The sequence below is a fragment of the Somniosus microcephalus genome, chromosome 30 (genome assembly GCF_052327205.1).
Source record: "Somniosus microcephalus isolate GS21.2 chromosome 30, FLI_Smic_1.0, whole genome shotgun sequence".
NCBI lineage: Eukaryota > Metazoa > Chordata > Chondrichthyes > Squaliformes > Somniosidae > Somniosus > Somniosus microcephalus.
In genome coordinates, this window is record NC_141016.1 from 43,263,000 (window position 1) to 43,285,887 (window position 22,888).

The 22,888-nt window shown below is 47.4% G+C and overlaps 1 protein-coding gene across 5 annotated transcripts in view; it reads right to left on the bottom strand.

The window, feature by feature from the left end:
• Positions 1-14,478, bottom strand: part of LOC147098181 (zinc finger MIZ domain-containing protein 1-like) — a 162,277-nt gene extending 147,799 nt beyond the window's left edge. Inside the window, exon 1 of one of the 5 annotated variants that reach the window (XM_085971386.1) lies at positions 14,329-14,478. The gene's annotated coding sequence lies outside the window, so the exon portion shown is untranslated. Of the gene's footprint in view, positions 1-13,930; positions 14,294-14,328 lie in introns of those variants that run through there. The other 4 variants (XM_085971387.1, XM_085971385.1, XM_085971389.1 and 1 more) reach the window with 4 other exon arrangements.
• Between the last annotated feature and the right edge of the window lie 8,410 nt (positions 14,479-22,888).

Genomic DNA, 22,888 nt, shown 5'->3' on the forward strand with positions numbered 1-22,888 from the left:
GTGTACCCAAATAAACCCTCTGCCCACCGTCCACCCATTGTGTACCCAAATAAACCCTCTGCCCACCCACTGTGTGTACCCAAATAAACCCTCTGCCCACCACCCACCGTGTACCCAAATAAACCCTCTGCCCACCGCCCACCCATTGTGTACCCAAATAAACCCTCTGCCCACCGTCCACCCATTGTGTACCCAAATAAACCCTCTGCCCACCACCCACCCATTGTGTGTACCCAAATAAACCCTCTGCCCACCGCCCACCCATCGTGTACCCAAATAAACCCTCTGCCCACCCATTGTGTACCCAAATAAACCCTCTGCCCACCGTCCACCCATTGTGTACCCAAATAAACCCTCTGCCCACCGTCCACCCATTGTGTACCCAAATAAACCCTCTGCCCACCACCCACCCATTGTGTGTACCCAAATAAACCCTCTGCCCACCGCCCACCCATCGTGTACCCAAATAAACCCTCTGCCCACCCATTGTGTACCCAAATAAACCCTCTGCCCACCGCCCACCCATTGTGTACCCAAATAAACCCTCTGCCCACCGTCCACCCATTGTGTACCCAAATAAACCCTCTGCCCACCGTCCACCCATTGTGTACCCAAATAAACCCTCTGCCCACCGTCCACCCATTGTGTACCCAAATAAACCCTCTGCCCACCGTCCACCCATTGTGTACCCAAATAAACCCTCTGCCCACCCATTGTGTACCCAAATAAACCCTCTGCCCACCGTCCACCCATTGTGTACCCAAATAAACCCTCTGCCCACCGTCCACCCATTGTGTACCCAAAAAAAACCTCTGCCCACCCATTGTGTATACCCAAATGAACCCTCTGCCCACCGTCCACCCATTTTGCAGCAAAAGCTAAAACTGGCCTCTATTTAAGTAGACTGGATGATCTGCCATGGTGCTGGTCAAAGGTATTTGGAGCACAGGTCTGATGCTTAGCCAAGATGAAGCTATGTTTAACCCTAGGGTTACTGCCAGGTATTCTCAGTGGCAAACTGTTCTAAATAGCCACATCTTGAGATCAATTAGAGGCTAATTTTTGAGGGAAGTTTCTATAGATTGCCGACTGCATGTAAATCGCTGGCTCCAATCCTCGGGAAGAGGTCAGTTTATCAAGGACAGAAAAACCATCATGAAATGCCTAGCTTTCATTCTCTTTCTTCGATATTATTGGCACTGTGAGGTGTGACATTGGAAGTGCGGCAGACATATTTTGGATAGAAGACTTTGAAGTCTTCAGAAAGACAGTATATGTTATTCATAGAAAGTCACACAATGTGAAATGTAAACAATGCAAACTTCAATATTAGGTTTACACCACCCCATATATTGAAACCATCATCTGCCCATACATTGAAACCATCATCTGCCCGTACATTGAAACCATCATCTGCCCATACATTGAAACAATCATCTGCCCATACATTGAAACCATCATCTGCCCGTACATTGAAACCATCATCTGCCCGTACATTGAAAACATCTGCCCATACATTGAAAACATCATCTACCCGTACATTGAAACCATCATCTGCCCATACATTGAAACCATCATCTGCCCATACATTGAAAACATCATCTGCCCGTACATTGAAACCATCATCTGCCCATACATTGAAACCATCATCTACCCGTACATTGAAACAATCATCTGCCCATACATTGAAACAATCATCTGCCCGTACATTGAAACAATCATCTGCCCATACATTGAAACCATCATCTGCCCATACATTGAAACCATCATCTGCCCATACATTGAAACCATCATCTGCCCATACATTGAAACCATCATCTACCCGTACATTGAAACCATCATCTACCCGTACATTGAAACAATCATCTGCCCATACATTGAAACAATCATCTGCCCATACATTGAAACCATCATCTGCCCATAAGCACATAAGAAATAGTAGCAGGAGTCGGCCATTCGGCCCCTCGAGCCTGCCCCGCCATTCAATAAGATCATGGCTGATCTAATCTTGGCCTCAACTCCACTTTCCCGCCCGCTTCCCATAACCCTGGACTCCCCTCAATATATGTCTATCTCTGCCTTAAATATATTCAATGACTCTGCCTCCACAGCACTCTGGGATAGAGAATTCCAAAGATTCACGACTCTCTGGAAGAAGAAATTCCTCCTCAGCTCTGTTTTAAATGGGCGACCCCTTATCCTGAAACTATGCCCCCTAGTTCTAGATTCCCCCATGAGGGGAAACATCCTCTCAGCATCTACCCTGTCAAGCCCCCTCAGAATCTTATATGTTTCAATAAGATCACCCCTCATTCTTCTAAACTCCAATGAGTATAGGCCCAACCTGCTCAACCATTCTTCAGCAGACAACCCCTTTATCTCAGGAATTAACCTCGTGAACCTTCTCTGAACTGCCTCCAATGCAAGTATATCCCTCCTTAAATAAGGAACCCAAAACTGCACGCAGTACTCCAGGTGTGGTCTCACCAACGCCCTGTACAGTTGTAGCAAGACTTCCCTACTTTTATACTCCATTCCGCTTGCAATAAAGGCCAACATTCCATTTGCCTTCCTAATTACTTGCTGTACCTGCATGCTAACTTGTGCTTCATGTACGAGGACCCCCAGATCCCTCTGTACCGCAGCATTATGTAGTCTCTCTCCATTTAAATAATTAATTGCTTTTTTATTTTTCCTACCAAAGTGGATAACCTCACATTTTCCCACATTATCCTCCATCTGCCAAATGTTTGCCCACTCACTGAACCGATCTACAGTATATCCCTTTGCCGACTCTTTGGGCTGGATTTTGTCAATGGGGAGCTTTTGGAGGCGGGACTCCCACTTTTTGGGTTGTAGTCCCGCCTCCATCGACTTGTGACCAACCCACGCTATTTTCCGTTGATTGACCTTGTTAAGCCCGCCCAGCGGGCTCAGCAGGCCAATTAAGGGACACCTGGTTACTGGTGACGTCAGCGATTGACATTTCATCTGTCAAGAGCTTTTCACAGATGAAAAATCAGCGTTTGACAGCTCTGTGAAGCTGTCAAACACTGAATCTGTCTTCTAACTTGAGTCCTTCTACTCAGACTCAGTTAGAGATCTCTCCAGACCAGAAAGCAGAGGCTGCAGCTTTTGACAGTTCAGCGGCCATTCTGCTTTCTGTGCCGGTGAACTGAGGGACTCCCGAGAACTGAAGGAAGGAAGCCTGCAGGAGAAAGTAAAGGTAAGTAAAACTTATTAAAACACTTTACACTTACCTCACACACTTACCTCTGCACAGATGCACCCATCACTCACCTGCACAACGGACATCTCGACCCCTCCAACCCCTGCAGACCGACGGCCCGCCTCGCTAACTTGGCGTGGTTCGGAGCCATCGGACAGCCCACACTTCAGGGCTAAAAATAGGGATTAGGCAAAAAACTGCCTGTTAACAGGCAGTTAATTGGCACTAATCCCCTTCCCACCTCGGGGAGGCGGCTCCCAGCACAGGTCGAGTACCCGCCTCCTGGGACATTGGCATGGGGGCGGGATGGGTTCCTGCCCCCCGATTCTGCAATGTTCCCACCACTCCCGCCTCCTCAGGGTTTGGAAAATCGAGCCCTTTGTGTCCTCCTCATAACTTGCTTTCCCACCTATCTTTGTATCATCAGCAAATTTGGCTACAGTACACTCGGTCCCTTCATCCAAGTCATTAATATAGATTGTAGATAGTTGAGGTCCCAGCACTGATCCCTGCACCCCACTAGTTACAGTTTGCCAAACTGAAAATGACCCATTTATCCCTCTCCGTTTTCTGTCAGTTAGCCAATCCTCTATCCATGCTAATATATTACCCCCAACCCCATGAGCTCTTATCTTGTGGGGTAACCTTTTATGTGGCACCTTATCGAATGCCTTCTGGAAATCCAAATACACCACATCTACTGGTTCCCCTTTATCCACCCTGCTCGTTACATCCTCAAAGAACGCTAGTAAATTTGTCAAACACGATTTCCCTTTCATAAAACCATGTTGACTCTGCTTGACTATATTGTGATTTTCTAAATATCCTGCTATTAATTCCTTAATAATGGATTCCAGCATTTTCCCCAACGACAGATGTTAGGCTAACTGGCCTATAGTTTCCTGCTTTTTGCCTTCCTCCTTTCTTGAATAGAAGCGTTACATTTGCTGTTTTCCAATCCGCTGAGACCTCTCCAGAATCCAGGGAATTTTGGTAGATTACAACCAACGCATCCGCTATCTCTGCAGCCACTTCTTTTAAGACCCTAGGATGCAGGCCATCAGGTCCAGAGGATTTGTCAGCCTTTAGTCCCATTAGTTTGCCTAGTACTTTTTCTCTAGTGTTAGTCATTGTTTTTAGTGCCTCCCTCCCTATAGCCCCTTGATTATCTATTATTATTGGGATGCTTTTAGTGTCTTCTACTGTGAAGACCGATACAAAATATTTGTTCAAAGTCTCTGCCATTTCCCTGTTCCCCATTATTAATTCCCCAGTCCCATCCTCTAAGGAACTAATGTTTACTTTAGCTACTCTCTTCCCTTTTATATACCTGTAGAAGCTCTTACTGTCTGTTTTTATATTTTTTGCTAGTTTACTTTCATAATCTATCTTCTCCCTCTTCATTATTTTTTTAGTCATCCTTGCTGGTTTCTAAAAATCTCCCAATCCTCTGGCCTACCACTAATCTTCACAACATTGTATGCCTTTTCTTTCAATTTGATACCATCCTTAACTTCCTTATTTAGCCATGGATGGTTCATCCTTCTCATACAGTCTTTCTTTCTCACTGGAATAAACCTTTGCTGAGAGTTATGAAATATCTCCTTAAATGTCTGCCACTGCTTATCTACCGTCTTACCCTTTAATCTATTTCCCAGTCCACTTTAGCCAACTCTGTCTTCATACCCGTGTAATTGTCTTTATTTAAGTTTACGACACTAGTTTCTGACCCAAGTTTCTCACCCTCAAACTGAATTTGAAATTCTATCATGTTATGATCACTCTTCCTTGGAGGATCCTTTACTATGAGACCATGAATTAATCCAGCCTCATTACATATTACCAGATCTAAAATAGCCTTCTCCCTGGTTGGTTCCACAACGTATTGTTCTAAGAAACCATCCCGAATACACTCTATGAACTCGTCCTCAAGGCTACCCTTGCCAATTTCATTTGTCCAATCTATACGAAGATTAAAATCGCCCATGATTATCGCAGTACCTTTCTTACAAGCCCCTATTATTTCTTGATTTATACTCTGTCCTACAGTGCAGCTACTGTTGGGGGGCCTGTAGACTACTCCCACCAGAGACTTCTTCCCCTTACTATTTCTTATCTCCACCCAAACTGATTCTACATCCTCATCTTCTGAGCCAGTATCATTTCTCATCACTGCACTGATCTCATCCTTTATTAACAGAGCTACCCCACCTCCTTTTCCTTCCTGCCTATCCTTCTGAAATGTCAAATACCCCTGAATATTCAGTTCCCAGCCTTGGTCTCCTTGCAACCACGTCTCTGTAATGGCTATCAGATCATACCCATTTATTTCTATTTGTGCCGTCAACTCATCTATCTTGTTACAAATGCTGCGTGCATTCAGATAAAGAGCTTTAAATTTTTTCTTTATACCATTTTTACCTACTCAAACTATTTGCTGGTGCACACTTATGTTTGTACGCTCTGTCTCCTCCTGTCACACTCTGGCTATCATTACCCCTATCGCTACCCTGCACTATTACCTTCTCTTTGACTTTCTAAATTCCCCTTCGTCTGAACCCTCCCCCCCACTATTTAGTTTAAAGCCCTTACATTGAAACAATCATCTGCCCATACACTGAAACCATCATCTGCCCGTATATTGAAACCATCATCTACCCATACATTGAAACCATCATCTGCCCATATATTGAAACCATCATCTGCCCATACATTGAAACCATCATCTACCCATACATTGAGACCATCATCTGCCCATACATTGAAACCATCATCTACCCATACATTGAAACCATCATCTGCCCGTACATTGAAACCATCATCTACCCATACATTGAAACCATCATCTGCCCGTACATTGAAACAATCATCTCCCTGTACATTGAAACCATCATCTCCTCGTAGGTTGAAACCATCATCTACCCATACACTGAAACCATCATCTGCCCATACATTGAAACCATCACCTACCCGTACATTGAAACAATCATCTCCCCGTACATTGAAACCATCATCTACCCATACATTGAAACCATCATCTACCCATACATTGAAACCATCATCTACCCATACATTGAAACCATCATCTCCCGTACATTGAAACCATCATCTGCCCATACATTGAAACCATCATCTGCCCATACATTGAAATCATCATCTACCCATACATTGAAACCATCATCTCCCGTACATTGAAACCATCATCTGCCCATACATTGAAACCATCACCTACCCGTACATTGAAACAATCATCTCCCCGTACATTGAAACCATCATCTACCCATACATTGAAACCATCATCTACCCATACATTGAAACCATCATCTACCCATACATTGAAACCATCATCTCCCGTACATTGAAACCATCATCTGCCCATACATTGAAACCATCATCTGCCCATACATTGAAATCATCATCTACCCATACATTGAAACCATCATCTCCCGTACATTGAAACCATCATCTGCCCGTACATTGAAACCATCATCTGCCCATACATTGAAATCATCATCTCCCGTACATTGAAACCATCATCTGCCCGTACATTGAAAACCATCATCTGCCCATACATTGAAACCATCATCTCCCGTACATTGAAACCATCATCTGCCCGTACATTGAAAACCATCATCTGCCCATACATTGAAATCATCATCTCCCGTACATTGAAACCATCATCTACCCATACATTGAAATCATCATCTACCCATACATTGAAACCATCATCTCCCGTCCATTGAAACCATCATCTACCCATACATTGAAACCATCATCTGCCCATACATTGAAACCATCATCTACCCATACATTGAAACAATCATCTGCCCATACATTGAAACCATCATCTGCCCATGCGTTGAAACATCTCCCTAAGAAACAATTATTTTCTCAAGACATTAAAAGCCACACTTAATTTTTCAGTACACATTTCTCCAAAATGTGCATTGCTGTCATCTCCGCGTAAACACATTCCTGATCAAAGTACAACTCCAATCCCAGTGAGAAAATCATTTGTGCTTTACTGTTACTGTACAGGCTATTTATGCGACATTATAAGGAAAGGATGAGCAAAGTCCATTCAACCCTTTAGGACATTAACTCTCCCACCACAGTAGCAACATATTGTCTACTTTTTATTAATGTTTGGGCACCTACTAAAAACTCAACATACTGTCTTAAATAATAATTTCACCCATGAGTCTGATAAAGAGTTGTGGAATTTGACTGAATGGATTTGTTCAAGCTGCAAAATTATTTTGTCGAACTGCAGCAAATGTGGACTGGCACCAAAATCTCGTGCTATTTTGGACAGCAAACATTGACAAAAGTTTCTGATCAAGAATTTTGTAACAGTAATTATTTAATTGGGTCAAAATAATTTGTCAAATTAACTAGACAGGAGTCACTGGGGTAGAATTTCAGTTTGATGTCACTGGAAATGAAAAGCAGACGGTTTCTGCAATGGGCCGTCGATCCGCAACGCCAGTTTTACACGCGGGCGGCACGTTTCAAATCTAACCCATAATATCCCAACACATTACCACTGGACAATGGCTCCAAAGTAATCAGCAACAAGAACAAGGTATTACGAAGTTCTGCAAGTGCAGAAAACAGTGGCAACCTCGGCATATCTAACAGTAAAATATATTGAGCCAAAACATGCAAATGTGCTTAATATGGATTCCTGACATGTAAATGTAAAAACTTGATCCTGAACCAGTCAGATCAACAAATTCCAATAGTGATCTCATTTTATATGGTAAAGTGCTTTTTTTCTCTCAAAACAATTTTGCAAACACCATACACTATTAATGGTTGAGGAGCAGGCTGGCAATCTATGATTGGGCTTCTACTAAGGAGCCCCTTAACGCCTTGTTGATATCTCTGTATGGCTTAGTTTAGACGAGGAACCATCTGTGTGTGAGCAATTGCAAGGATAAGACAGATCTTAAGATTCCACAGCACAGCATGTGAATGCACAAACATTTTGCACCACCGCAACATAGCACACCATTTACATTCAGATGCAGCGAGTAGTAACTCCTGTGTCCTCGTGGATAAATTCATCTTCACCACTAATACTGATCCAGGAGGTTCCAGGTTCAATCCCCAGTTTGTGCTGAGTTAGGTGATCTCAACTGAGGCAGCAGTGGGGACGCTACAACTGGTCACGTTGCTCCTTGACTAGGGAAGGGGGGAAACAAAACACTATCAGGGTCCTCGCTCCTGATTACATCCAATCTTCACATCTGGAAAGGGTGGGTGTGTGGAACTCGGGTGAGAGCAGAATTGGTCCGAGTTGCGATGCCTCCAGAGTGAAATACTCTACCAACACTTATGTCTGGAGTCACAGGTGAGGAATGGCCACCTGGTCGTGGTGTTGAAAGGCTGGAAGGCCTCATGGAGCACAGCCCAGTGAGAGTCGACATACTCAGCAGAGGACCGGAGACAATTGGAATGAAAAAGATTCAAATGCAATGAGTAAGTAAATGAACTGAGCTGTAAAAAAACTGCAAATAGACAGACAGAAATTCTGAGCAGAAATATATTTTCTGGCAAATGTGGTTATGAATTTGTCAAAATTAAAGATTTAACTTTCATTTTTCCAAACAGTAATTGCCAGCCAGAATTGTTTGGTCACCTGACTGGACCTTCATCGGCTTCTCCACGTTTAGGTTCCCAGCCATATTTTTGGTGTGGAGATGCCGGAGTTGGACTGGGGTGGACAAATGTAAGAAGTCACACAACACCAGGTTATAGTCCAACAGTTTTATTTGAAGCTTGTGACTTCAAATAAAGCTGTTGGACTATAACCTGGTGTTGTGTGACTTCTTATATTTTTGGTGGCCAAGATGGAGATGTTTCCTTCCACACTTTTAGTTCCCAACCTCAGTTATGGGCAATGAGGATCAGTCGGCTGGATTGTGGAACCTCAGAAGGTACATCTATGGCCCCATCAGTCACTTATCTCCTCAGGGTTGGTTTCTAAGCAGCACTGGTGCAGGATACCTACATTCTCAGCTACTGTCAACGTCCCAGAAGAAGGCAGCACTAAAACAAAAGACCCTCACAAAACTCGGCTTTCATTTGGACTATTAATTAAGCAAAATACAACTCCAATTACTCGCATTGCCATTACCCACACTCCCAAATGCAGCACTCCTGACTACCCACACGCCCTATTATGCATAAGGTTTTCGTTAGACTTTGGGCCCAGTTTTACATAAATCAACTGAAATGTTATTGGGTGTTTTTAATTGCTTTTTTACAGGCACCAGGTTCTTGATTCAGTAGAAGCAGTTAGCTTCTGGGGGTCAAGTATCTGTGGAATTAGCTAGCCATGTAGCTTCAGGTCCAGAACCAGTAGGAATCAGGGGGGCTACATGTCCGGAACCAGTAGGAGTCGGGGGGCTACAGGTCTGGTACCAGTAGGTGTCGGGGGGGCGACAGGTCCGGAACCAGTAGGAGTCGGGGGGCTACAGGTCTGGAACCAGTAGGAGTCGAGGGGCTACAAGTCAGGAACCAGTAGGAGTCGGGGGGCTACAGGTCAGGAACCAGTAGGAGTCGGGGGGCTACAGGTCCGGAACCAGTAGGAGTCGGGGGGCTACAGGTCAGGAACCAGTAGGAGTCAGGGGCTACAGGTCAGGAACCAGTAGGAGTCGAGGGGCTACAGGTCAGGAACCAGTAGGAGTCGGGGGGCTACAGGTCCGGAACCAGTAGGAGTCGGGGGGCTACAAGTCAGGAACCAGTAGGAGTCGGGGGGCTACAAGTCAGGAACCAGTAGGAGTCAGGGGGGCTACAGGTCAGGAACCAGTAGGAGTCGGGGGGCTACAAGTCAGGAACCAGTAGGAGTCAGGGGGCTACAAGTCAGGAACCAGTAGGAGTCAGGGGGGCTACAGGTCAGGAACCAGTAGGAGTCAGGGGGGCTACAGGTCAGGAACCAGTAGGAGTCGGGGGGCTACAGGTCAGGAACCAGTAGGAGTCAGGGGGTCTACAGGTCCGGAACCAGTAGGAGTCGGGGGGCTGCAGGTCCGGAACCAGTAGGAGTCAGGGAGCTACAGGTCAGGAACCAGTAGGAGTCGGGGGGCTACAGGTCAGGAACCAGTAGGAGTCGGGGGGCTACAGGTCAGGAACCAGTAGGAGTCGGGGGCTACAGGTCCGGAACCAGTAGGAGTCGGGGGGCTGCAGGTCCGGAACCAGTAGGAGTCAGGGAGCTACAGGTCAGGAACCAGTAGGAGTCGGGGGGCTACAGGTCAGGAACCAGTAGGAGTCGGGGGGCTACAGGTCAGGAACCAGTAGGAGTCGGGGGCTACAGGTCAGGAACCAGTAGGAGTTGGGGGGCTACAGGTCAGGAACCAGTAGGAGTCGGGGGGCTACAGGTCAGGAACCAGTAGGAGTCGGGGGGCTACAGGTCTGGAACCAGTAGGTGTCGGGGGGGCTACATGTCCAGAACCAGTAGGAGTCGGGGGGCTACAGGGCAGGAACCAGTAGGAGTCGGGGGGCTACAGGTCCGGAACCAGTAGGAGTCGGGGGGCTACAGGTCAGGAACCAGTAGGAGTCGGGGGGCTACAGGTCAGGAACCAGTAGGAGTCGGGGGCTACAGGTCAGGAACCAGTAGGAGTTGGGGGGCTACAGGTCAGGAACCAGTAGGAGTTGGGGGGCTACAGGTCAGGAACCAGTAGGAGTCGGGGGGCTACAAGTCAGGAACCAGTAGGAGTCGAGGGGCTACAGGTCAGGAACCAGTAGGAGTCGGGGGGCTACAGGTCAGGAACCAGTAGGAGTTGGGGGGCTACAGGTCCGGAACCAGTAGGAGTCGGGGGGCTACAGGGCAGGAGACCCAGCTGAATCAGATGCCATTTGCAGGACACCAGTGGGAGTGAGGGTTCAGGTCAGAGGAGTTCCACAGGCAGCAGAAGCAGTGTGTGAAGCTTCTGTCTAGACTTTCTGGATTGATCTCGGAGTCCGAGGTGCAGCTGCAGTAACTGGTGGGGTCCTGGTCTTGTTTCTCCATGGATTAATTAGTTGTTCTTAGTTTTGCGCTGAAGTTTCCATGGATAGCAGGGTGTGTATAAATGTTCTGACGAAAGGTCATCGAGCTGCAACGCTAACTCGGTTTCTCTCCCCACTGATGTTGCCTGACCTACTGAGTGATTCCAGCATTTTGTTTTTATTCCAGATTTCCAGCATCCGCAGTATTTTGGTTTTGTATATAAATGGAGTTTTGTGCATTCTGCTTTTGTGAGAGAGAGAAATCTTTGCCTAAAGTATGATAATTAAGAAACATGTATATCCAGCTTAAGGGCTTGAAATGTCTGTGCTGTGGCCCCTTTCATTCTGTTGTACAGGACAGACTGGCCACAGCTCTTCGATGTCTGAGAAGCTGGACTCTGGCAGGGAGCAAGTCATCCAATCAAACCCACTGGTCTGTACAGCTTTACATTATTAGTCATTAGCAAGACTTGCATTTTCCCTCCAACTGGCCAAAACAGGGTTGCAATATACCATCAGCTGTTGGGTTTGTAGAACACTGCAATTAGCAATAGTGACCAGCGTGGGCCAACTTTTTGAGGATTCTGACCCAGCAAACAGCTTTTTGAGCTTTCTTGACCACCTGGTTGGACCAAGCCAAGCAGCTGTATGTTTGTAACTGAACAGAGCTTGGAACGCTTAGAGAGAAGGTGTGGGTACGCAACAGTATAGCCAATCTTTCTGAACAGTGACCAACTTCAATTCAATCCTTAAGATGTTGCACAAGTCATTGAACCACTGTCCAATTCTAGTTGGTAGGTTAGAAAGTGAGGACCCAGGATATAGAGAGTGTTTTGGTAACCCAAGGCCTTAGAAGAATGAGAGGTGATCTTATTGAAACATAAGATTCTGAGGGGGTTGGACAGGGTAGATGCCGAGAGGATGTTTCCCCTCGTGGGGGAATCTAGAACGAGGGGGCATAGTCTCAGAATAAGGGGTCGCCCATTTAAGATGGCGATGAGGAGGAATTTCTTCTCTGAGGGTCGTGAATCTTTGGAATTCTTTACCCCAGAGAGCTGAGCTAGACAGATTTTTGAGCAACAGGGGAATCAAGAGTTATGGGGAGCGGGCGGGAAAGTGGAGTTGAGGCCAAAAATCAGACCAGCCATGATCTCATTAAATGGCGGAGCAGGCTCGAGGGGCCGAATGGCCTGCTCCTGCTCCTATTTCTTATGTTCTTAAGTTGTCATTGTATTCATTGTAAACCCATGAGCCTGAAGCAATACTAACTTGTACGTTTACGGTAAAACCAATTCTTCTTCCAATTTTTTTTTCAAATATTACAATTTCATCACTGGTGCCAACAAATAAGGTTGGCACCAGTGATGATAAAACTACATTGATCATGAAAAACAATTTTTGATGTCTACTGTTCTACAGACCTCAACCGTTCATTTTGAGAGGCTAAGCCTGTTGTTTGTATTGGATTCTATTATTCTAACTTGCCCCTTTACCATTTTCTAAGTTACTTTACCCATCTCTTTCTCTCTTCAGGTGGCCACCAGCTGGTTTTGAATTGGGACGGGCTAGTTTCAGGCGTGATAAATAGTCATTTCAATAATGGAAAAATGGCCAACAGTATTTAAAAAAAAAAATGTTTTGGATGTACACGAATGGACCTGTTCACACATGTACACTCCCACACAGAGTGGTTATTTCAGGTGCCCCAGTGGAGGGGGCAAAAGATGCCATCCTATCTCCACTGCCCTACACTTACTGGCCTTACCAGGCTGGCAGGCAAGTGAACTGTTACGAGCCATCAGCCAATTCTGCTCTTCAATAGCCATTAGAAGGTGCTTGAGAACACTGCGAGTAGACTTACCCTCCATTTTTGCCTCCCTACCTCTGGTTTTGCTTCACTTGTTCCCTCCAGACAGCCCAGCTGGGCTCAAGCACTCAACACGTGAGGGATTGTGGGCTAGACTTTGTATTCAACTGCAACAGGGGGTCGGGGGGGGAGGGGTGCAGCTTATTAGTGCAATAATGCACTGTCCAAACTGGGGCAGAGGCAGTGAATGGCACAGCAATGCACTGGGGGTGTGCGGGCAACATATCAGTGCAGCAATGCACTGTCCCACCAGATACTGGTGAATTTGTTTTTATGTTCACACACTATTTACTGCACAATATAGCACTGATCTCAAAAATTCGATTTATTTCTTGAATGCTTATGATTTTATTTAAATTACTATGATGATTCATACTGAGAGCCTTTACCCTAAAATTACATAGCTGCCATTTAGACATGGCACCAGTGAAATATATTTGTACTGCACTTTCTGCAGAGCTGTAATATCATATTTAAGTCACCAGAACAAAGTTTAAAATACATAGCCAAATACTGCCTCTGGAAAACAGATGTACTGCATGTAATTTCCATCCTAGGTGTGCACAGAACTCACACATTTTATAAATTATTAGCACAAAAGACATTCATGTCAACAGAGTTGTGTACCCCTTTTCATTCCTGTACACCAGCTCTGTGCTTAAGCCAACAAAAGCTGGTGTTTGCCCCCGATTCTCTTGCCTCCTCTGTCCCCAAACACCTGAGATTCTGCCCTGCACAAATCTCTCTTACACACCAACCTGGTGTGCTGTTTAAAAAAAAAGGCTCAGTAACAGGCTGCCTAAACTCGTGTTCCAGTGCTTGTCGGCGCATCTCTCACTTACCCAGGGACAGATTGAAAGGTGTCCCCTTTATCTGTGTCTTTTTTTCCTCTGCTGTGTTCCCTCAGCACAGAACAGAAGCTTGTATCAGGTCTCCATTTTTACCCACAGATCCACTGCAGCACAACAAAGACCACCAGGACTGCCTGCGTTGTGTCTGTATCAGCAGCAAGCAGCAGCGGTCCTCCCAGTGAGCTGTGTCTCTCCAGCTATTGCACAATACACATTAATTATTCATTATCCCCTCAACCCTTGGCTTCTAGACACAAGCAGCTGAGTGCAGATTCAGCCAGCTGATCACATGGGAAGGCAGCGAAAGAGAGAAAACCTTCACTTCAGCCTTTTGTTCCGCCTGCCAAGGCTCCTGGGGACACGGCCCTTTTCTCTTGACCTTGACTGACCTCTACATCTGTATGTCCCTGGACAATCAGGATGACTGGTAGCAGCTCGTCAGCGATGAGTGGAAGGCAGCCAGAGCTTGCCTCAGTTCAAGCTCCCAGAGATCTGTCTGTTCTCCAGTGATCCACTGCTTGCTTTCTGTCTCTCTTTCTCTTTTAAATCCCCCCATGCACTGCCAAGACACTGAGTCAAAGGAAAGGAATGGGCGGGTTCATGCTGAAAGCCTGGCAGGGGAAGCTGCTTCTCACAGAATAACAACTTTTGGACCTGGGCCAAAGGATTTTCCTTTTTTTTAAGTCGCGCGCTCTCAATTAATTGCTTTGCTGAAACTCTGATCACTGCAGAAAAAAGCAAATATATCTAAGAATTAAAAAAGGAACTTCAAGCCTGATTGAAATCTCATTACATCTCTCCCACCCCTCCCTCTGCTGTTGTTCCTAAACCCATTATGCTAATCTGGAGCCAGAGCAAATGGAGTATGCATCCTGGCACTGGTGGCAGTATTTGTGGGGAACCATCAAACAGGAGCGAGCCATGATCCTGCGAGAAAGCACTGGTCTTGTACCACACATTGAAAAGGCGAGTGAATGTAGATCATTGAAGTCTGAGAGCAAATGATTTACCATATACCAATCAAGGGCTCTTAACCACGTATTCATCAGTCAAAGTCCAACTCTCAAGTGTCAGCTTGACTCAGTGGTACCGCTCTCACCTGAGTCAGAGGGTCCTGGGTTAAAACCGCACTCCAGGGACCTGGCTGACACTCCAGTGAAGAGCTGAGCAAGTGCTGCTCAGGCAGAGTTGTCCTTTGTCGGATGAGATGTTAAACCAAGGCCATGTCTGCCAGCTCAGGTGGATGTAAAAGATCCCACGGCCAATATTTGAAGAAGAGCAGAGGGTTTTCCTGGTATCCTGGCCAACATTTATCCCTCAACCAACACCACCAAAATAGATTAACTGGTCATTCAGTTTGTGGGATCTTGCTGTGCACAAAATGGTTTCCATGTTTGCATGCATAATAAAAATTATTTAACTAATTAATTGACCATGAAGCTTTGGAACGACTGAACAACAACTTGCATTTATATAGTGCCTTTAACATAGGATAACGTCCCAAGGAGCTTCACAGGAGTGTGATCAGACACCGAGCTGGGGAAGAGGCTATCGGGGGTATGAATAAAAGCTTCATCAAAGATGTAGGTTTTAAGGAGGGTCTTAAAGGACAAGAGAGAAATGGGGAGACGGAGAGGTTTAGGGAGGGCAGTCCAGAGTTTACAGCATGCAAGGCATGGCCCCTAATGGCAGGGCAAAGTGAAGAGGAGATGCACAAGAGGTCTGAGCTGGAGGAGTGCAGAGATCTCGGAGGGTTGTCGGGCTGGAGGAGTTACAGAGATAGGAAGGGGCGAGGCCATGAAAGAATTTGAACACGAGGATGAGACGATGTTGGTGGACGGTGAGCACAGGGGTGATGGGTGAGTGGAACTTGGTGCGAGTTAGGATACGGGCAGCAGAGTTTTGGATGAGCTGAAGATTATGGAGGGTGGAGGATGTGAGGCCGGCCAGGAGGGCGTTGGAATAGTGGAGTCTGGAGGTGACAAAAGGCATGGATGAGGGTTTCGGCAGCAGCTGAGCTGACACGGGTGGAGACGGGTGATGCTACAGAGGTGGATGTAGGCGATCTTTATGATCGAGAGCTCAGCTCAGGGTCAAATATAATGCTGAGGTTGCAAGCAATCGACTTCAACTGCGATAGTACCGGGGAGGGGGATGTAATTGGAGGCGAGGGTACAGAGTTTGTGGCGGGGTTTAAAGATGATGGCTTCAGTCTTCCCAATGTTTAACTGAGGTCGTGAAAGGTGCTATACAAGTGCAAGTTCTTTCATTAAGTGTTCCTGAATAGCTAGGTGGCATGTTTACACGGCTCTTCAGACAATATGAGGTGGTCCTTCCACTTCACTCCACTTTGGTTTTAAGCTTCCCATTAAGACCGTGCCTGGAGAAAGCTCAAGTTCTAGGTAGAGTCCAGTTCTATAAATGGATTAACATTGTGCTGGCACCATGCAGCTCTGAGGATTTTAGGTCCCTTCACTATGATGGTTCCATCTTGCAAAGGATTGTGTGTGCATGTTAAGCTGGGGCTCCAAACATATTTCTCAGGAGCTACATTCTAGGTTCTATATCCAGTCAGTATAGAAAAGAATCATCAGCACATCATTTAACGCTGGAGGCTTGAACAAAGAGAAATTCTTCAAAATCTAGACCCCGTTTCTGGCCTACTGCAATTGGCTGTTGGGCACATCAACAGCACGTTCCACGTAAGTCACACACCAAGTACCAGGAGCAGGCACCACCCAGCCCAAACAGGGTAACTGGCAAAGTCCTGGCAACACAACCAAGGCTACAGCGGGTGAGAATAGCAGTACACATTAACTGGACTCAGGCCATGGAGCATCCCAGTGAAGCACCGCACAGACAGTGCCTTCCACTCCCTTCCCCGTCCCTTTAGTCCCAAGGGCTTGATGCTCACCTATTCTCAGCCTCTACCCTCCTTTCCTGCGGATCCATCACAGCAACGGGCGGCACAGGAGGGGGAAGGTGATGGTGAATGTGAAGGGGATGAGGAGGATTAAGCCACCCGGGTTGCTCGGCACAGCAGCACAAGCCAGGACTCCAGCTATACCCCTTCATAGCACCACACCAGAGAGACATGGGAGTGACACTAAGCTCACACAAGGCAGCGCCATCTCAGTCCCATGAGTCTTTTGTAGAGCTTGAGCTGTCAATCACCTCCTGCGGTTCTGGCCTCACAAGAATTGGTCTCCATAATCGAATACCATAGCCGCTCCTGAAAATCCTGGACTGTGGGTAAGGGGAGTGGGGAGTCCAGAATCAGCCAGTGGTCCGACTCTGTGAGAAGTGCTAGTGTCTGTCAGCAGAATGGCAACAATAAAAAACTGCTTTACATATCGCTTGCTACCTGCAGCAATCTGAAGTGACAGATCCCCAGCCTCTTCTGTTTCAAGAACTCCTCACTTGCATCTTGAAGAGATGTTCCAGGCAGCTGCTGTGCCTCCCTGACACTCTAACTTAGCTGTCCATATTCCAGGAAACTCGGGAGCTGCTTTGCCACTGGCTCTCTTTTTGACATATTCGTAATGAGGCCAGTGGTGACACAGTGGGTGCATCACAGGAGGGGAGGGAGCTATGTAAACACACAAATTGGGCAGAAGCAGCTTGCACTCAACTTTCCTCACTAAAGAAAGTGGCCGATGCTGTTCCTACGCTAAGATCACTGGCGCTCTCTCGTTACCTTCTCACCAACTAGTGGAAACAATCTATCACCGTTTAACTATCAGAACCCATCACAATCTTGCAAACATCTGTAAGGTCACCTCTTCTCAACTTCAGTGAAAAAAGCCCTAATAACTTAACTCTCGCTTGATAACTGTAATCCTTCATCCTGTAACATCCCAAAGAATCTACACTGCAGCTTTTCCATTATCCTCCCTACAAAGGGCAGAACTGGCAAATGGAATTCAATTCGGAGAAGTGTGAGGTAATGCATTTGGGGAGGGCTAACAAGGAAAGGGAATACACATTAAATGGTAGGACACTGAGTAGTGTAGAGGAATAAAGGGACCTTGGAGTACATGTCCACAGATCCCTAAAGGTAGCAGGCCAGGTTAAGAAGGCATACGGAATGCTTGACTTTATTAGCTGTGGCATAGAATACAAGAGCAGGGGGGTTATGCTTCAACTGTATAAAACACTAGTTAGGCCTCAGCTAGAGTACAGTTCTGGTCACCACATTACAGGACCACAGAGCCTGGACCTGGGAGAGGGCAGCATCGAGCGTGGCGAGGTATAAAACCGGCGGCAGTGAACGAGGCCCGACCACAGAGCCTGGACCTGGGAGAGAGCAGCATCGAGCGCGGCGAGGTTTAAAACCGGCGGCAGCGAACGAGGCCCAACCACAGAGCCTGGACCTGGGAGAGAGCAGCATCGAGCGCGGCGAGGTATAAAACCGGCGGCAGTGAACGAGGCCCGACCACAGAGCCTGGACCTGGGAGAGAGCAGCATCGAGCGCGGCGAGGTATAAAACCGGCGGCAGCGAACGAGGCCCGACCACAGAGCCTGGACCTGGGAGAGAGCAGCATCGAGCGCGGCGAGGTTTAAAACCGGCGGCAGCGAACGAGGCCCGACCACAGAGCCTGGACCTGGGAGAGAGCAACATCGAGCGCGGCGAGGTATAAAACCGGCGGCAGCGAACGAGGCCCGACCACAGAGCCTGGACCTGGGAGAGAGCAACATCGAGCGCGGCGAGGTATAAAACCGGCGGCAGTGAATGAGGCCCGACCACAGAGCCTGGACCTGGGAGAGAGCAGCATCGAGCGCGGCGAGGTATAAAACCGGCGGCAGCGAACGAGGCCCGACCACAGAGCCTGGACCTGGGAGAGAGCAACATCGAGCGCGGCGAGGTATAAAACCGGCGGCAGTGAACGAGGCCCGACCACAGAGCCTGGACCTGGGAGAGAGCAGCATCGAGCGCGGCGAGGTATAAAACCGGCGGCAGCGAACGAGGCCCGACCACAGAGCCTGGACCTGGGAGAGAGCAGCATCGAGCGCGGCGAGGTATAAAACCGGCGGCAGTGAACGAGGCCCGACCACAGAGCCTGGACCTGGGAGAGAGCAACATCGAGCGCGGCGAGGTATAAAACCGGCGGCAGCGAACGAGGCCCGACCACAGAGCCTGGACCTGGGAGAGAGCAGCATCGAGCGCGGCGAGGTATAAAACCGGCGGCAGTGAACGAGGCCCGACCAATTCAGCAGCAGGGGACAGAGGTAAAAAGTAATCAAAGTGTGACGTCAGCAGGAAGCAGGTAAGTGATTGGTTGGTGAGTATAACTCTGGTTTATAGTTTCTAAGGTCTCTCTGGTGTAGCAGGGACTGTTGGTAAACTATTTAACTGTAGTGTAATTAGTGGGATTGATTGATTTAATTTAAACTCAATTAATTAAAGGGTAAGTCATGGCAGGACAGCCCGGCCCTGTGATCTGCTCCTCCTGACAACTATGCGTGCAGGAAGTGCACCCAGCTGCAGCTACTGACAGACCGCATTGCGGCGCTGGAGCTGCGATTGGATGCATACTGGAGCGTTCACGATGCTCGGGACATCGTGAATAGCACGTTTACGGAGTTGGACACACCGCAGGTAGAGGTTGGACAGGAAGAAAGGGAACGGGTGACCAACAGGCAGAGTACTAGGTGCAGGCAGGTAGTGCAGGGGTCCCCTGTGGCCATCCCCCTCTCCAACAGATATACCACTTTGAGTACTGTTGGGGAGGATGGCTTATCAGAGGAAGGCAGCAGCAGCCAACTTCCTGGCACCAGGGGTGGCTCTGCTGCACAGAATGGGAGGAAAAAGAGTGGTAGAGCTATAGTAATAGGGGATTCAATTGTAAGGGGAATAGATAGGCGTTTCTGCGGCCGCAAACGAGATTCCAGGATGGTGTGTTGCCTCCCTGGTGCAAGGGTCAAGGATGTCTCAGAGCGGCTGCAGAACATCTTGGAAGGGGAGGGTGAACAGCCAGTTGTCGTGGTGCATATAGGCACCAACGTTATAGGTAAAAAGCGGGATGAGATCTTAAAAGCGGAATATAGGGAGTTAGGAGGTAAATTAAAAAACAGGACCTCAAAGGTAGTAATCTCAGGATTGCTACCAGTGCCACGTGCTAGTTAGAGTAGAAATAGAAGGATACTTCAGATGAATACGTGGCTAGAGGAATGGTGCCAGGGGGAGGGATTCAAGTTCCTGGGACATTGGAACCGGTTCTGGGGGAGGTGGGACCAGTTCAAACCGGACGGTCTGCACCTGGGCAGTGTAATGTATGTACCTTTAAGGGGGAACTACTTTCTACAGCTCATGTATACTGTAGTACCGGCAGTGACCACACCTGTATATAACGCTAAGTAGTAATCTGTTGTTTCAGTTGCACTCTGAGCCACGTTGAGTAAACACCGTTGTACCATTCTCCGCAGTCTGTGTCTGATTATTACACGGACGTAACATTGGCGACGAGGCAGGTTCGAACCTACCTGCAACTCTGCATCACCTCCCGGGGATTCGTTCCTGGAGATCAGTGGATTGGAGGTCAAGGGCAGAGACTCGGGCGTCGACCACGGGCAACCGCCCAGTCATCCAGCAGAGACTCGAGAATTGCGGGGGAGGCTGTCGAGAGCCAGGCTTGGCTTTCCAGTCGAGGTGGTCCAGTGAAACGGGCTGGCAACAGGTAGTGCGCAGACCCTTCCCGGACAGCGGCGGGCTAGAGCCCGACCGAGCGGCACAGCAAAGGGCCGAGCAGCGTCGACGGGGGAGAGAGAGAGGGCAGAGCGCACAGGGCACAGCCGGTGTTCAGGGGCCGAGCAGCGTCGGAGAGAGGGAGAGAGAGAAGCGCGCGAAACCTACAGGGCACCGCCATTGCCACGAGAACCGCCGGGAGCAGCGTCGGCAGCAGCGGGGGAGGAAGGAAAGCGCGGGAGGCGCCATTTTAAGCCATTGGAAGACGCCATTTTAAACCACACCCAAAATGCCGAAGAGTGGCAGTATCACTGCATTTGACAATGAAGTCGAAGATTGAACTACATATGTCGAACGAATAGAGGTGTACTGCAAGGCAAATGGGGTGTCAGATGACAAGAAAGCGTTGGTATTGTTAAATTTAATGGGTGCAAAGACGTATGGTTTATTACAAAATCTAATAACCCCAACGAAGCCAATGGAAAAGAGTTTTGAAGACATAGTAACGATACTAAAGGAACATTTAAACCCCACACCGCTGCTGATAGCAGAAAGATTCAAGTTTCACAAACGGAACCAGCATAAGGATGAAAGCAATGCTGATTATTTAACAGAACTGCGCAAACTATCGAAACACTGCCAGTTTGGAGCAGGACTGACAGATGCCTTAAGGGACAAGTTTGTGTGTGGGCTTCAAAGTGAAGGAACCCAGAAACGGCTTTTATCTGAAAAGGACCTTACGCTAGAAAAGGCTTTCAGCATTGCGGTATCATATGAAGCAGCAGCACGGGGCGCTGCAGAGATACAACAGAGACCGCAAGAATATGGCACAAACGAAATGTCATATGGAACAGGGAAGTGCTATCGCTGCGGCAGAACAACACATGACCAGAATGATTGCTGGTTCAAAGACAAAGTGTGCAGACAGTGTGGAAAAGTAGGACACATAGCACGAGTCTGCAGGTCGGGAAAGAAAACCAGCAATAAGAAACCTACCAAAGGAAAGTACCAGAAGGTACATAAGATGACGGAGAATAGTTCAGACGAACAAAAGAGTGATAACGACTCCGAAAGCAGGGAACTGAGTTGTCTGAAACTACATATAGGGGCAGTAATTCCTCCCCAAACGCGTGAGTACGGAAGGGGTACTCACGCGTCTGGCCGGAGGAATTGCCGGTTTTCAGCATGCACAGCGCATGCGCTGAAAACCGGCATTTCCTCTCCTCTAACCCAAGAGGTGAAGAGGCTAGCGTGTGCGCTGTAGGGGGCAGCGCGTGCGTCTTGGATTTCCCCTGTTTTGGGGGATTTGCACATGTCTAAAGGCCTCCGGTCTTTACGCTTGTAAAAAGCACACGTAAGTATTTATTTTTACAGGTAAGTGGTGTTTTAGTGTAATTTAGAAAAAAAATTTCCACAGGTTTATTATTTTAAAGAATCTACAATAAGGTAAGTTTAGTTTTAGACCCTTTTTATTAAAAATTTATTTTTTTCAAAAAAATAAAATTATTCTTTAAATTTTTTTAAAACTTATTTATACTTAATTTAATGATTGGGATGTTTTTTAAACTTTTATTTAAAGTTTAAATAGTGTTTTGGGCCCCCGTAGTTTTCATGAGTTTGACAGTTCTTACTCTCAAACTCATGAATGAACCTTCCCCTCCCCTGGTTGGTTGTACAGTGCTCACCTGATCCCAGCTGGCACATCGCACTAACTACGCCGCTGGATCAGGTAAGCACTGCGCGCTGACATCTGAACTGGGCCTGTCACAGGAAATGCAAGCAGGCCCGGGCTTCAGATGTCAGCGTGCAGGGTGAGTGCAGATTGGGGGCTTGCACGTGCGGCAAGCCCCCGACACCAAGTTCTGGGCCAATGTGATCACAACGGAGGATCACCGAACCATTTGGGTCACTCTCAAGATAGCAGGAGTCCAGGTAAAGATGGAATTGGACACAGGATCAGCCCTAACAGTCATAAACCGACGGGACTACAAGCGGCTATTCTCACACATACCCTTGAGAGACACAAAAATTATTTTGAAGACGTACACGGGGCAAAAAGTCTACCCCAAAGGAAAAATAAGGGTGACCGTTATATATAACGGTAAGGAAACACCAAAACTAGACCTGTATGTATTGCAAGATGGAGGACCACCATTACTGGGACGTGAATGGATCCGGAAAATACAACTGGATTGGCATTCCATACAGGCACTGCCTGTGGCTGACAAAAAGGATGATGACGTCACACCTGGGCGACTGTCAAA